The following is a 14,558-nucleotide window of genomic DNA, read 5'->3' on the forward strand; positions in this document are numbered from 1 at the left end:
GCCGGACTATGTACGGAAACTGATCGAACCACCACGCGACCGTCGTTAATGCGGTCACCATTTGATAGACCTGTGTACATATGATGGACAAGCCAGAGTAATAATTCCTTGAGAAAAACGAACCCAAACAAGCAAAAAAATACTGGGATTAATAGCACCTGGTTTATTTGTTGTAGCAATCCGAAGGAAGGTGATTCCCAAAATTGGGACTCAATCCGCACACCCATTACCTGATGGGCGATAAAACGACGGCATGGCAATGCTGGTAAAGCTCGACTCGCCGAGGCAAAGCCCTCGGCCCAGCTAACGTGACGGAGCTGGTCGGCTAGTGACGCCGAAGTGTCCGGAGTAGGTTGATGAAGAGATGGCGAAGCCCCCGGTCCAGCCGAGATGTCGAAGCCTCGAAGTCAGCCGATGAGTCGATGTAGGTCGGCGTGATGGACACCAGCTTGAAGAAGCAATAGTGCGGCCCTGTCGATGCAGGTCGTGACGTGGTCGATGCCGGCTTGATGAAGCGACCGTGCGGCGATGCCGGTATGCCCGCTCCGTGTAATCCGTGGGGCGGCGATGTTGATGATGATTTATCCTTCTCGATGCCGGACTCTTGTTCGGCTTGCGGAGATGATGATCTGAAGAAGTTGAGCTCAGCTAAAGTGACGACGTGTCTAGCGCAGGTCGGCAGCCGTGGAGTAATATTGTCGGACTGATTTGACACCAGCATGATGTTGAAGATCATGTTCAAAAGAACTTAATATTAGTGGGATGTGTTCGGGAATGAAACACAATACCCCATACAAAACTTCCTTCAAAAGGGATGTCCGAAATCCTGTTCATAAAAAAGACGAACTCGGGTCGGATTCGTTTTCGCGCAGAAAACAGATCCGAAAAGTGATGCACTAATCGGAAGGTTCCAGGAGTTTGGACGGTCGGATCGAGCTGAAATTTTTTGAGGTGGTAGATATAGGAATTCCACAGCCGATCAATGGTTGGATCTTTCAAAGGACGTTCGAGCTAGAAGCTGGACACCACGCCCAAAACTCTTCCAGATTCCCGTCCAGATTTGACAGGGCTCCGGTATATCATAGATTGCCAGAGATTCCTCCATCGGAACTCGACGAAATTTTCCAGGGTTGTTGTAGATTCGATTCCACACAATTCCACTGAAGCGATCGTTAAAGCGATGCTCGAGCAGGCGGTGGCGGCGGATACGCGTTCGCTGTTTGGAAAAACAGCACGGTCGCTTGAGGGCAATGTTGACGTTGAGCCCCCAAGCTCCATAGATGATTCCTCCGTGATCTTGCTAGAGATCGGAGTTGATGTTTGATGAAGGCCCTCGTCCGAACATGGTGATCCGAACACAGGGTGCAATTCTTGGTTGAACCAAGGTGACCAGTCGAGCTGGTGACGAAGATGCTGAAGTCGCAGTTGATCTGCAGGCGAGCCATCAATCCTTTTGTCGATCACACAGCGGAACTCTTAATGAAAGCACCAATGTCGGTGTCAAAACCGGCGGATCTCGGGTAGTGGGTCCCAAACTGTGCGTCTAGGCCGGATGGTAATAGGAGGCAGGGAACACGATGTTTTACCCAGGTTCGGGCCCTCTTGATGGAGGTAAAACCCTACGTCCTACTTGATTAATATTGATGATATGGGTAGTACAAGAGTAGATCTAGCACGAGATCAAGGAGGCTAAACCCTAGAAGCTAGCCTATGGTATGATTGTTGTATATGGAGTTGTATATGCTATCGACTAGCCTGGCCCTGGTTTATATAATGCACCAGAGGCCTAGGTTAACAAGAGTCCTAGCCGAATACGCCGGTGGGGAGAAGTCCTTGTCTTGATCGCCAAGTCTTGTGGAATATTCCTTGTATGCGGCAGCTGTCCGAACTGGCCCATGAGTATACGGCCATGGGGGTCCTCGGCCCAATCTAATAGATCGGGAGATGACGTGGTGAGTACCCCCTAGTCCAGGACACCGTCGGTAGCCCCCTGAACAGGTCTTCAAGTTAGGGACGCTCCTCGATTCTTCCGAACTGTTCTTCATCTTCGGTCGTCGATCTTGAAAACTGGTTCAACAAATCTTCTTTATCTTCGATCCTGAGGATCGCCGAAATGCATTCAACGACTTCACATGTCGGGTATCCGAGGAGCCCCTTTAAGTTTCCGGCCTTTATCAATGCCTTGTTATTTTTATGCCACACCTCGGGTTTGAAGTTGTTCCCGGGAGGCAGTGTCCTCTTGCGTCCGAGCTCCAACGCTGGACTGCATTAGAGGTATCTTTTGCAGCCGAGCACCAATGCCAGACTGCTTTCCGAGCTCCAACGCCGGAATGTATCCGAGCTCCAACGCCGGACTGTGTTTGTTGAGGGCGATGAATTGTGGTTTTATGATCAAGTCTATCTATGAACAATATTTGAATCTTCTCTGAATTCTTTTATGTATGATTAGTTATCTTTGCAACTCTCTTCGAATTATCAGTTTGGTTTGGACTACTAGATTGATTTTTCTTGCAATGGGAGAAGTGCTTAGCTTTGGGTTCAATCTTGCGGTGTCCTTTCCCAGTGACAGTAGGGGGAGCAAGGCATGTATTGTATTGTTGCCATCGAGGATAACAAGATGGGGTTTTCATCATATTGCATGAGTTTATCCCTCTACATCATGTCATCTTGCTTAAGGCGTTACTTTGTTTTTTACTTAATACTCTAGATGCATGCTGGATAGCGGTCGATGAGTGGAGTAATAGTAGTAGATGCAGGCAGGAGTCGATCTACTTGTCTTGGACGTGATGCCTATATACATGATCATGCCTAGATATTCTCATAACTATGCTCAATTCTGTCAATTGCTCAACAGTAATTTGTTCACCCACCGTAGAATACTTATGTTCTCGAGAGAAGCCACTAGTGAAACCTATGGCCCCCGGGTCTATCTTCATCATATTAATCTCCTACTGCTTAGTTATTTCCTTTGCTTTTTACTTTGCTTTCACTTTACTTTGCATCTTTATCACAAAAATACCAAAAATATTATCTTATCATATCTATCAGATCTCACTCTCGTAAGTGGCCGTGTAGGGATTGACAACCCCTTATCATGTTGGTTGCGAGGATTTATTTGTTTTGTGCAGGTGCGAGGGACTCGCACGTAGCCTCCTACTGGAATTTGTTAGAATACTCGATGTGCTTCGCTTATATCTTTTGATTTATATAGTTTTGCTCTAGTACTTCACTTATATCTTTTAGAGCAGGGTGGTCGATTTGTTTTATAGAAACTATTGATCTCTCATGCTTCACTTAGATTATTTTGAGTGTCTTAAATAGCATGGTAATTTGCTTAAAATCCTAATATGCTTGGTCTACAAGATTAATAATAAAACATTCTTATGAGTGTGTTGAATACTATGAGAAGTTTGATGCTTGATAATTGTTTTGAGATATGAAGATGGTGATATTAAAGTTGTGCTAGTTGAGTAGTTGTGAATTTGAAGAATACTTGTGTTAAAGTTTGCGATTCCCATAGCATGCATGTATGGTGGACCGTTATGTGATGAAGTCGGAGCTCGATTTATTTATTAATTGTCTTCCTTATGAGTGGCGGTCGGGGACGAGCGATGGTCTTTTCCTACCAATCTATCCCCCTAGGAGCATGCGCGTAATACTTTTCTTTGATAACTTGTAGATTTTTGCAATAATTATATGAGTTCTTTATGACTAATGTTGAGTCCATGGATTATACGCACTATCACCCTTCCACCATTGCCAGCCTCTCTAATACCGCGCACCTTTCGCCGGTATCATACACCCACCATATACCTTCCTCAAAACAGCGACCATACCTACCTATTATAGCATTTCCGTAGCCATTCCGAGATATATTGCCATGCAACTTTCCACCGTTTCGTTGATTATGACACACTCCATCATTGTCATATTGCTTAACATGATCATGTGTAACATCCCAAAATTTCAATTTGGAATGTTATACACTAGATCATCATTGCATATCATAATTATTTCATTTTGGTTGATCCGAGTTGGGGATTTCGTTATCTTCATATTTTAGTTGTCTCAAATTTTGAAAATACGGTCATTTGATTTATTTATTTTATCTTCAATTATTTCTATTATAAAAATTATGAGAGAGGGAATAAAATGACTTTCCCAAAATAAAGAAATATTGAGGATTTAATAAAAAATCAAATAAGATTTTATTTGCTATTTTATTTGAATTTAGGAAAAATGTGCGTTTTTTAAAATTGCATTTAGGCCCCAAATAAATGTTCATCCTGTGCGGCTTGATTTTAGAAGCCGGGGAAATTTTATTTCAGGATTTTTGGAGTCCGTTTAGTATTTCTTTCATTAGTTTTTCTGCGCGGAATTATTAAAAAAAATAAAAAAATCCAAACCGACTCCGGGCCGTACCCGAGCGGGACTCCGCCCGGGGGGCCTTTTTAAGCCGACCCCGCCGAGCCGCCGAAGCCCACCAGCCCGAGCCGCCGAAACCCTTGCGCCGCGCCGCTGCCGCCGCGCCGCCCCGCGCCACCTCGCCGCTGCCGCCGCCCCGCCCCGCGCCGCCTCGCCGCCGCCCCGCTGCCCGAGGTAGCCGCCGTCGCCGGCGGTTTTCCTCAGAAAACCGCCCGCTTTTTTAGATCCGTTTTTTTATTAGAACGGTTTTTTTACGGTTTAGTTATTTAGCGAGCGTTCGCTCGTTCGTTCGTTTTAACGAATGTGTTCATCGGTTAGATCCAGATAACGAACGTTCCTTCGTTAATCTGTTCGTCGTTTTTCTTTTTCTCGGATTTTCCGCGATTATTTCTGATCGCGATTTCTGATCCGATTTTCGTTTTAGTATAACTTTTCGCTCGTTTATCGGAATCAGGCGATTCAAGCGCCTGGAGTTTCATCTCGAAACCCTATTTCCGTTTAACCAACTTAAACAAGTTTTGGCTTCCGTAAAAATTGCCTTAGATCCAGAATAGTAAATGAAGGCTGTTTCTTTTGCTGTTTGTCTTTCGTTGCTTCGTTCGATTTGATTCTTTTTGCCAACCGGAGTTCTTAAGTTGAACTTTTTGGTTAGATCTCTTATTTGAGTTTTACCCGTGCATTAGTTGAGTACTTATTGTGTGTTTGTTTGTTTGCGATAGAGTACCGGGAGTGCGCCGCTTGTTACTTCGAATCGCTAGGTTTCCCGGATCATCAGCAAGGCAAGTAACACTTTGATCATACCTCCTACTACCCAGTTTTATTGCATTAGATCAATCCTCACACATTGCATGATTAGGATCTAATTAAATTGTGGGTTTGGGGAGTAGTTGAGGTAGAACCTATTACCTGTTTATTATCAAACCTTTGGGAGTTACTCTACGTTTGCGTATGGTTGCTATGCCATGCTAGTAGACGTGGATTGGGTGAGTGTATCCATGACAGATGTGAGCTTTGTTAATTAATGGTTTATTTAAGGTGGCAACCTAAACACACATCTGGGTGGATTGAGGCACCTGGGTATTCCAGCGATTGCCTGTTTTCTTTTGGACCGCCACCCAGGCTCAAAGGGATCATGAGATTATTCATACTAGAAACTTCCGTGTGCAGCCACAAGCTATTATGGGCTCTAGCATAGTTGACTAAGTCGTGTGAACTCTTACAGTGGTAGACTAGCAGATGTAGGGGATGTAGGTTGGTACGGTCTACCCATTCGTAAGGTGCTAGCGCTTCTGAAAGACTACGTCTCGGTCATCCATTTCTCAAACACCATGTAGTGCGAGAAAACCCACAGAGGAGATCGAGTGTTGTGGGGAAAAGTGCGCAAACCTCTACAGAGTGTATAAACTAATCATGGTTAGCCGTGTCCCCGGTTATGGACATCTTGAGTATCTAGTACCTGGATTATCATGTGAATCTCAACATGTTACTCTAAAAATTAATTTTGCTGGGTTTTGTTTAATGATGATGTTTAATTGGGATTGAGAATGCTGTCAACCATTCTCAATGTTTATCAACCACCATGATAGTTAAATAAATTTATTCCTTTGCAGTAGGGAAAAATTGGCTTTACGCAAAACTGTAACCATAGAGCTTTCCACCAGCCAAATATGCATATAGAATAGCTGTTTCATTCCATTACTCTCTATGTGTTACATTGCCAGCATATTCCATGTGCTGACCCATTTTCGGGCTGCAATGTTAATGTTGCAGACTTTTCAGACGACGATTAAGGAGTTTTAGGTCGTGGTTCTATACTCAGTGATGCCGTTGGAGTTGATGGACTCACTTATCTTCCAAGCCTTCCGCTGTTATGGTTATTAGATGGCCTTAAGCCATATTTATTGTAATAAGTTCTCTTTTGAGACACTCGATGTAATAAGTGTGTGATTGCTACTCTGCTATAAGTCCTTCAAGTACTGTGTGGTGTCAGCATTACTGATCCAGGGATGACACCGGACCATAGAGATTGGACCATTTGAGGTCTGGTCGCTACATCATGTAGTTGACATATTATTTGTGGCAAAGCCACCGTTCATAATTCTTTCATACATGTCACTCATGAGTCATCGCATATCCCGGTACACCGCCGGAGGCATTCATATAGAGTCATATTTTGTTCTAAGTATCGAGTTGTAATTGTTGAGTTGTAAGAAAATAAAAGTGTGATGATTATCATTATTAGAGCATTGTCCCAGTAAGGAAAGGATGATGGAGACTATGATTTCCCCACAAGTCGGAATGAGACTCCGGACAAAAAATAAAAAAAGGGAGAAAGAAAAGAGGCCATAAAAATAAGAAATGGCCCAAATAAAAAAATGAGGGAAAAAGAGAGAAGGGGCAATGCTACTATCCTTTTACCACACTTGTGCTTCAAAGTAGCACCATGATATTCATAGTAGAGAGTCTCTCATTTCGTCACTTTCATATACTAGTGGGAATTTTTCATTATAGAACTTGGCTTGTTGATACGTCTCCAACGTATCTGTAATTTTTGATTGCTCCATGCTATATTATCTACTGTTTTGAACATTATTGGGCTTTATTATCCACTTTTATATTATTTTTGGGACTAACCTATTAACCGGAGGCCCAGCCCAGAATTGTTGTTTTTTTCCTATTTTAGGGTTTCAAAGAAAAGGAATATCAAACGGAGTCCAAACGGAATGAAACCTTCAGGAACGTGATTTTCTCATCGAATACAACTCAGGAGACTTGGACCCTACGTCAAGACACGTAATAGGAGGCCACGAGGTAGGGGGCGCGCCTACCCCCCCAGGCGCGCCCTCCACCCTCGTGGCCCCCCTGTTGTTCCACTGACATACTTCTTCCTCCTATATATACCCACGTACCCCCAAACGATCATATACGGAGCCAAAACCCTAATTCCATCGCCGTAACTTTCTGTATCCACGAGATCCCATCTTGGGGCCTAGCTAAGGGCGTTAAATGATAGCGCTTGTTGGGAGGAAACCCAATCTTATTTTTATTCATTGCTTTTTGCTCCTGTTTAGTAATAAATAATTTATCTAGCCTCTGTTTTGGTTGTGTTTTTGTGTTTAATTGGTGTTTGTGCCAAGTATAACCGTTTGGAAGACTTGGGGAAAGTCTTGTTACACTCGCTGTAAAAAACAGAAACTTTAGCGCTCACGAGAACTGCTGCCATTTTTATTTGGAAAGTGATATTTAGTTAAATTTTTTTTGAAGATGATTAATATATAAATTCCTCACGTCCATAAATTTATTTTAGAATTTTTGGGGTTCTAGATCTTGCGCTAGCTACAGATTACTACAGACTGTTCTGTTTTTGACAGATTCTGTTTTTCGTGTGTTGTTTGCTTATTTTGATGAATCTATGGCTAGTAAAATAGTTTATAAACCATAGAGAAGTTGGAATACAGTAGGTTTAACACCAATATAAATAAATAATGAGTTCATTACAGTAACTTGAAGTGGTCTTTTGTTTTCTTTCGCTAACGGAGCTCACGACATTTTCTACTTTGAGTTTTGTGTTGTGAAGTTTTCAAGTTTTGGGTAAAGATTTGATGGATTATGGAACAAGGAGTGGCAAGAGCCTAATCTTGGGGATGCCCATGTCACCCCCAAGATAATCGAAGGACACCTAAAAGCCAAAGCTTGGGGATGCCCCGGAAGGCATCCCCTCTTTCGTCTACTTCTATCGGTAACTTTACTTGGATCTATATTTTTATTCGCCACATGATATGTGCTTTGCTTGGAGCGTCTTGTATTATTTGAGTCTTTATTTGTTAGTCTACCACAATCATCCTTGCAGCAAACACCTTTTGAGAGAGCCATACATGATTTGGAATTTTTTAGAATACTCTATGTGCTTCGCTTATATCGTTTGAGTTATATTGTTTTGCTCTAGTCCTTCACTTATATCTTTTAGAGCACGGTGGTCGATTTGTTTTATAGAAACTATTGATCTCTCATGCTTCACTTAGATTATTTTGAGAGTCTTAAATAGCATGGTAATTTTCTTAAAATCCTAATATGCTTGGTCTACAAGATTAATAATAAACTTTCTTATGAGTGTGTTGAATACTATGAGAAGTTTGATGCTTGATAATTGTTTTGAGATATGAAGATGGTGATATTAAAGTTGTGCTAGTTGAGTAGTTGTGAATTTGAAGAATAATTGTGTTAAAGTTTGTGATTCCCATAGCATGCACGTATGGTGAACTGTTATGTGATGAAGTCGGAGCATGATTTATTTATTGATTGTCTTCCTTATGAGTGGCGGTCGGGGACGAGCGATGGTCTTTTCCTCCCAATCTATCCCCCTAGGTGCATGCGCGTAATACTTTGATCATGGCTCATGCTCATGTATAGTGCTATATCCATGGCTCACGCTACAGTTCTCCCTTTTTGTCTTCTCCACAACCACCATTCTATTCCACCTATAGTGCTATATCCATGGCTCACGCTCATGTATTGCGTGAAGATTGAAAAAGTTTTGAGAATGTCAAAATTATGAAACAATTGCTTGGCTTATCATCGGGGTTGTGCATGATTTAAATACTTTGTGTGGTGAAGATAGAGCATAGCCAGACTATATGATTTCGTTGGGATAACTTTCTTTGGCCATGTTATTTTGAGAAGACATAATTACTTTGTTAGTATGCTTGAAGTATTATTATTTTTATGTCAATATGAACTTTTGTCTTGAATCTTTTGGATCTGAATATTCATACCACAATTAAGAAGAATTACATTAAAATTATGCCAAGTAGCACTCCGCATCAAAAATTCTGTATTTATCATTTACCTACTCGAGGGCGAGCAGGAATTAAGCTTGGGATGCTTGATACGTCTCCAACATATCTATAATTTTTGATTGCTCCACGCTATATTATGTACTGTTTTCGACATTATTGGGCTTTATTATCCACTTTTATATTAATTTTGGGACTAACCTATTAACCGGAGGCCCAGCCCAGAATTGTTTTTTTTTGCCTGTTTTAGGGTTTCGAAGAAAAGGAATATCAACGGAGTCCAAACGGAATGAAACCTTTGGGAACGTGATTTTCTCAACGAACAAGACCCAGGAGACTTGGACCCTACGTCAAGACACAAAAGAGGAGGACACGAGGTAGGGGGGCGCGCCTACCCCCCAGGCGCGCCCTCCACCCTCGTGGGCCCCCTGTTGCTCCACCGACGTACTCCTTCATCCTATATATACCTACGTACCCCCAAACGACCAGATATGGAGCCAAAACCCTGATTCCACAACCGCAGCTTTCTGTATCCACGAGATCCCATCTTGGGGCCTGTTCCGGAGCTCCACCGGAGGGGGCATCGATCACGGAGGGCTTCTACATCAACACCATAGCCCCTCTGATGAAGTACGAGTAGTTCACCTCAGACCTACGGGTCCATAGTTAGTAGCTAGATGGCTTCTTCTCTCTTTTTGGATCTCAATACAAAGTTCTCCCCCTCTCTTGTGGAGAACTATTTGATGTAATCTTCTTTTTGCGGTGTGTTTGTTGAGACCGATGAATTGTGGGTTTATGATCAAGTCTATCTATGAACAATATTTGAATCTTCTCTGAATTCTTTTATGTATGATTGATTATCTTTGCAAGTCTCTTCGAATTATCAGTTTGGTTTGGCCTACTAGATTGATCTTTCTTGCAATGGGAGAAGTGCTTAGATTTGGGTTCAATCTTGCGGTGTCCTTTCCCAGTGACAGTAGGGGCAGCAAGGCACGTATTGTATTGTTGCCATCGAGGATAACAAGATGGAGTTTTCATCATATTGCATGAGTTTATCCCTCTACATCATGTCATCTTGCTTAAGGCGTTACTTCGTTTTTTACTTAATACTCTAGATGCACGCTGGATAGCGGTCGATGAGTGGAGTAATAGTAGTAGATGTAGGCAGGAGTCAGTCTACTTGTCTCGGACGTGATGCCTATATTCATGACCATGCCTATATATTCTCATAACTATGCTCAATTCTGTCAATTGCTCAACAGTAATTTGTTCACCCACCGTAGAATACTTATGCTCTCGAGAGAAGCCACTAGTGAAACATATGGCCCCCGGGTCTATCTTCATCATATTAATCTCCTACTACTTAGTTATTTCCTTTGCTTTTTACTTTGCTTTTACTTTACTTTGCATCTTTATCACAAAAATACCAAAAATCTTATCTTATCATATCTATCAGATCTCACTCTCGTAAGTGGCCGTGAAGGGATTGACAACCCCTTATCGCCTTGGTTGCGAGGATTTATTTGTTTTGTGCAGGTGCGAGGGACTCGCGCGTAGCCTCCTACTGGATTGATACCTTGGTCCTCAAAACTGAGGGAAATCCTTACGCTACTTTGCTGCATCATCCCTTCCTCTTCGGGGAAAACTAAGGCAGTGCTCAAGAGGTAGAAGTACGTGCGCGCGCGTGTGTGTGTGAGATGGAGTCTTTGTGTGTGTGGGGGGGTCTGTGCGTGCGTGAGTGTGGGGGGTGCGTGTGTGTGTGTGATGCGGGGTCCTCTTGGTGGATGTAATTTAAGTGTGTGTGGCTTCATCATAGAGAGGTGGTGTGTATGGCAGAGGCCACCAATGATGGGGTGCGAGATAGAAAAGGCCCGTATAGAGGGAAGATAAGGTGTGTGCGTGAGAGGAGTCGACATCGAGAGAACATGTTTGTTCGACAGACACCGAGGAATACTACTATATATCGATGGTGCATGTAGGCAGGAATAAAACGAAGGGATGGTCTTATTAGTTTCGGGGATATAGGGGAAGAGTGAGAGGGGGTACCTAGAAGGAGATTATTAAGTGTGAGTGTGTGTTTTACCCATCCAGACGGAAGTTATGTGCACACAAGAACAGAATGATTTGATGTGGCGTTAGGGTTGAGGGTAATTAACTACGTATGGAGACATGGAGACCTTGAACATGAATGTGCGAGAGGTATACATGTATAAGTGGATCTGTGTGTGTCCGCGCGCGCATGATCGAGATAAAAGAAAGAAGACATAAGTCATAAGATCAACGACATGGGAGAGACGGATGACAATATTCATGCATGTGAGAGTGCAGGGAAGAAGGCTCGACAATTGAGCATGTGTTTTTGTCTTCAAGAGATAGTGGCCTGGGCTGGAGCATGCATCTATGGCGAGCAGAGGGAGTGAGACACAACGATTGTGCAAAAGAGATCAACCTATAAATGCATGTATGGAGTGACATATATAGTGTGGGTGATAGGAAGCAAGAGTGCGTGCGAGAAAGAAATGTTTACGGAGGAACTATAGATAGGTACAGAGATTGAAATGCTAGCTAGAGGGACATCGGCTAGTTTGAGTGTTGGAGATGACCGTTGGGTGGTTCAGAGGGTGAAGTTATGTGTGTGTGAGAGAAAGATAGAAAGAGGGCACTGGACTGCATGTAGAGAGAAACATACATAGTGTGTGTTATAGGAAGCAAGAGTGAGGGCGAGTGTCGGTGTCAAAACCGGCGGATCTCGGGTAGGGGGTCCCGAACTGTGCGTCTAGGCCGGATGGTAACAGGAGGCAAGGGACGCGAAGTTTTACCCAGGTTCGGGCCCTCTTGATGGAGGTAAAACCCTACGTCCTGCTTGATTAATATTGATGATATGGGTAGTACAAGAGTTGATCTACCACGAGATCGGAGAGCTTAAACCCTAGAAGCTAGCCTATGGTATGATTGTTGTTCAGTTTTTGTCCTACGGACTAAAACCCTCCGGTTTATATAGACACCGGAGAGGGTTAGGGTTACACAAAGTCGGTTACAATGGTAGGAGATCCACATATCCGTATCGCCAAGCTTGCCTTCCACGCCAAGGAAAGTCCCTCCTGGACACGGGACGAAGTCTTCAATCTTGTATCTTCATAGTCCAGGAGTCCGGCTGAAGGTATAGTTCGGCCATCCGGACACCCCCTAATCCAGGACTCCCTTAGTAGCCCCTGAACCAGGCTTCAATGACGACGAGCCCGGCGCGCAGATTGTCTTCGGCATTGCAAGGCGGGTTCCTCCTCCAAGTACTTCATAGAAGATTTTGAACACAAAGATAGTGTTCGGCTCTGCAAAATAAGTTTCCACATATTGCCATAGAGAGAATAATATTTACACAAATCTATTCTGCTGACGTATTCCGTAGTGTGACATCGCACCACGGCCAAGCCTTTATTCGAATCGTTTTATTGTCCCACCTCAGCGCGTCATGCGAGGATGTTTCCTTGGCACGTCTTGTCGATGGAGAGATCGTGTCCCCTTATTCTGGGATTCTCATCAATACGAGCGTGGATAACCTAACTGCGCCATTGATTATGGCGCTTGGAGATAAGCGAGTTTTACCATGCTGGTGGGGACACGTAGTTGCGTCCACCTATATAAGGGGACAAGGATCCACCTTTTCACCTACGCCTTCTTCCTCCTTTGCCTATCCATTTTCGTGCACTCGAGCTCCAGCGCCCAAGTCCGCACTCCCCACCTCAACCTTCTCCAGCCATGTCTGGAGCGGGAGGCAAGTGGATGGTCTCCTCCGTCACGGAAGGACACATCAAAAAACAGAGGAAGGCGGGGTACTTGTCTAACGACATCGCGTACAAACTTCCCGAAGAGGGGCAGCTAAGAAGAGGTGACCGGACTGCAAACATGCATCCAAACCCTGGTGAACAAGAAGCTCAAGCTTGTCAACGTAGTCCAGGATATGCTCATCCGCCGGATCCTCCCGTGTCAACCATGGGCCTTCAATCTGTGGGAGTTCAACCCGGCGCAGCACCGAACTCTGAGCAGGCTCTTCGACACGACGTACGAAGATGCCTAGAAGGTTCTTTTCAAGGGCGCCGAGGCTCCCGCATCCGCTACCGAGGATCGCGGATTCAGCGCGCAGTGTCACGCTAGCGCGGTAAGTTGTTTGTACCTTTTACAGGGTATTAGTTTTTCATAGTTTAACTCTATGCGGGATCTAAGCTCCCTTACCTTTGACAGGATTGGCAGGCAAAGTCCGGACAGATCGATTGTCTGGCTCCTTTGCCCGAAGACCCAGCCGATGCCCGCCTGGCGAAGCTTCTGGTTCCGGCACCCTATGTGGTGCCGGAGAAGAAGGCCACGGGGACTCGAAAAAGTGCTCGGCCCCAGGAGGTGTCGGGTTCATCATCCGACGGCTCCGAGGCGCATTCGTCCCGTGAAGATGAGGAGGAGGAAGAAGAGACCTCTCCCCCTCCAGCGGGGGGAGAGAAGAAAAGGAAGGCCGCCCTCACTGGGAGGCCGAAGGGTCCAAGAAGGGGAAAATCCTTCCTCCGGACTACTCCACCAACGCCGACGACGGCGGAGAGGAGTGGCCGCTCAGGGCCAAGCCCCTGGCGAAATCGTAAGTATCCAGATACCAGAGTAACTCATAGTATTCCTTTATTGCACAGCTTTCCCTTATGTCGAATATGATTATGCAGCCCACCCAAAGACTGGCTCGACACGTCGTCGAGCGGTTCACTGGACTCGTTGGATGTGAATTCGCTTCCGACGGCTACCTCCCCCCGCCCAACGGGCGACGCCGAAGTGTTGTCCCAACAGGTTCCAAGCCAGGAGGAGGTGGTCCTGGAGGCGCCGCAAGGCGACCTCCCGGACTCCAGGAGTAAAGGGGATAAAACCCCCCAGGGCTCCAAGTCTGGCTCTAGGCCGGACACCGCTCCGGAACCTTCAAAGGTTTCAGAGTCCGGCGGGCGACCTCCTTCCAAGAGGAGCAAGCCCACCATGCCGGTGACCCCCGTCCAACCGGAGGCGCCGGACAATCTGTTGGAGGAGCTCAAAGGCGCCTCCATCGACGAGGAGCACCGCACCATTATGAGTGCGGTGGTCCAGAAGGTTCAGTCCGCCAAGAGCGGACTGACTGAAGCTTGTGCTAGCCTTTTAATAGGCTTTGAGGTAAGTAAAGAATGTGTAAATAATATTACCGCATAGACAGTAGCCCCTGATGCTCTGTTTGGCGTTCGGGAAGAAAAGCCGAATAGAGGATCAAATAAAATTCGCAGGAGTCTAACAAAAAGGAGTCAATATGCCTCTGCAGGCTTCTCCGTTGGCATCCGCCGCACT

The sequence above is a fragment of the Triticum urartu genome, chromosome 2A (assembly GCF_056163025.1).
Source record: "Triticum urartu cultivar PI428250 chromosome 2A, HENAU_Tu73, whole genome shotgun sequence".
Taxonomy (NCBI): domain Eukaryota; kingdom Viridiplantae; phylum Streptophyta; class Magnoliopsida; order Poales; family Poaceae; genus Triticum; species Triticum urartu.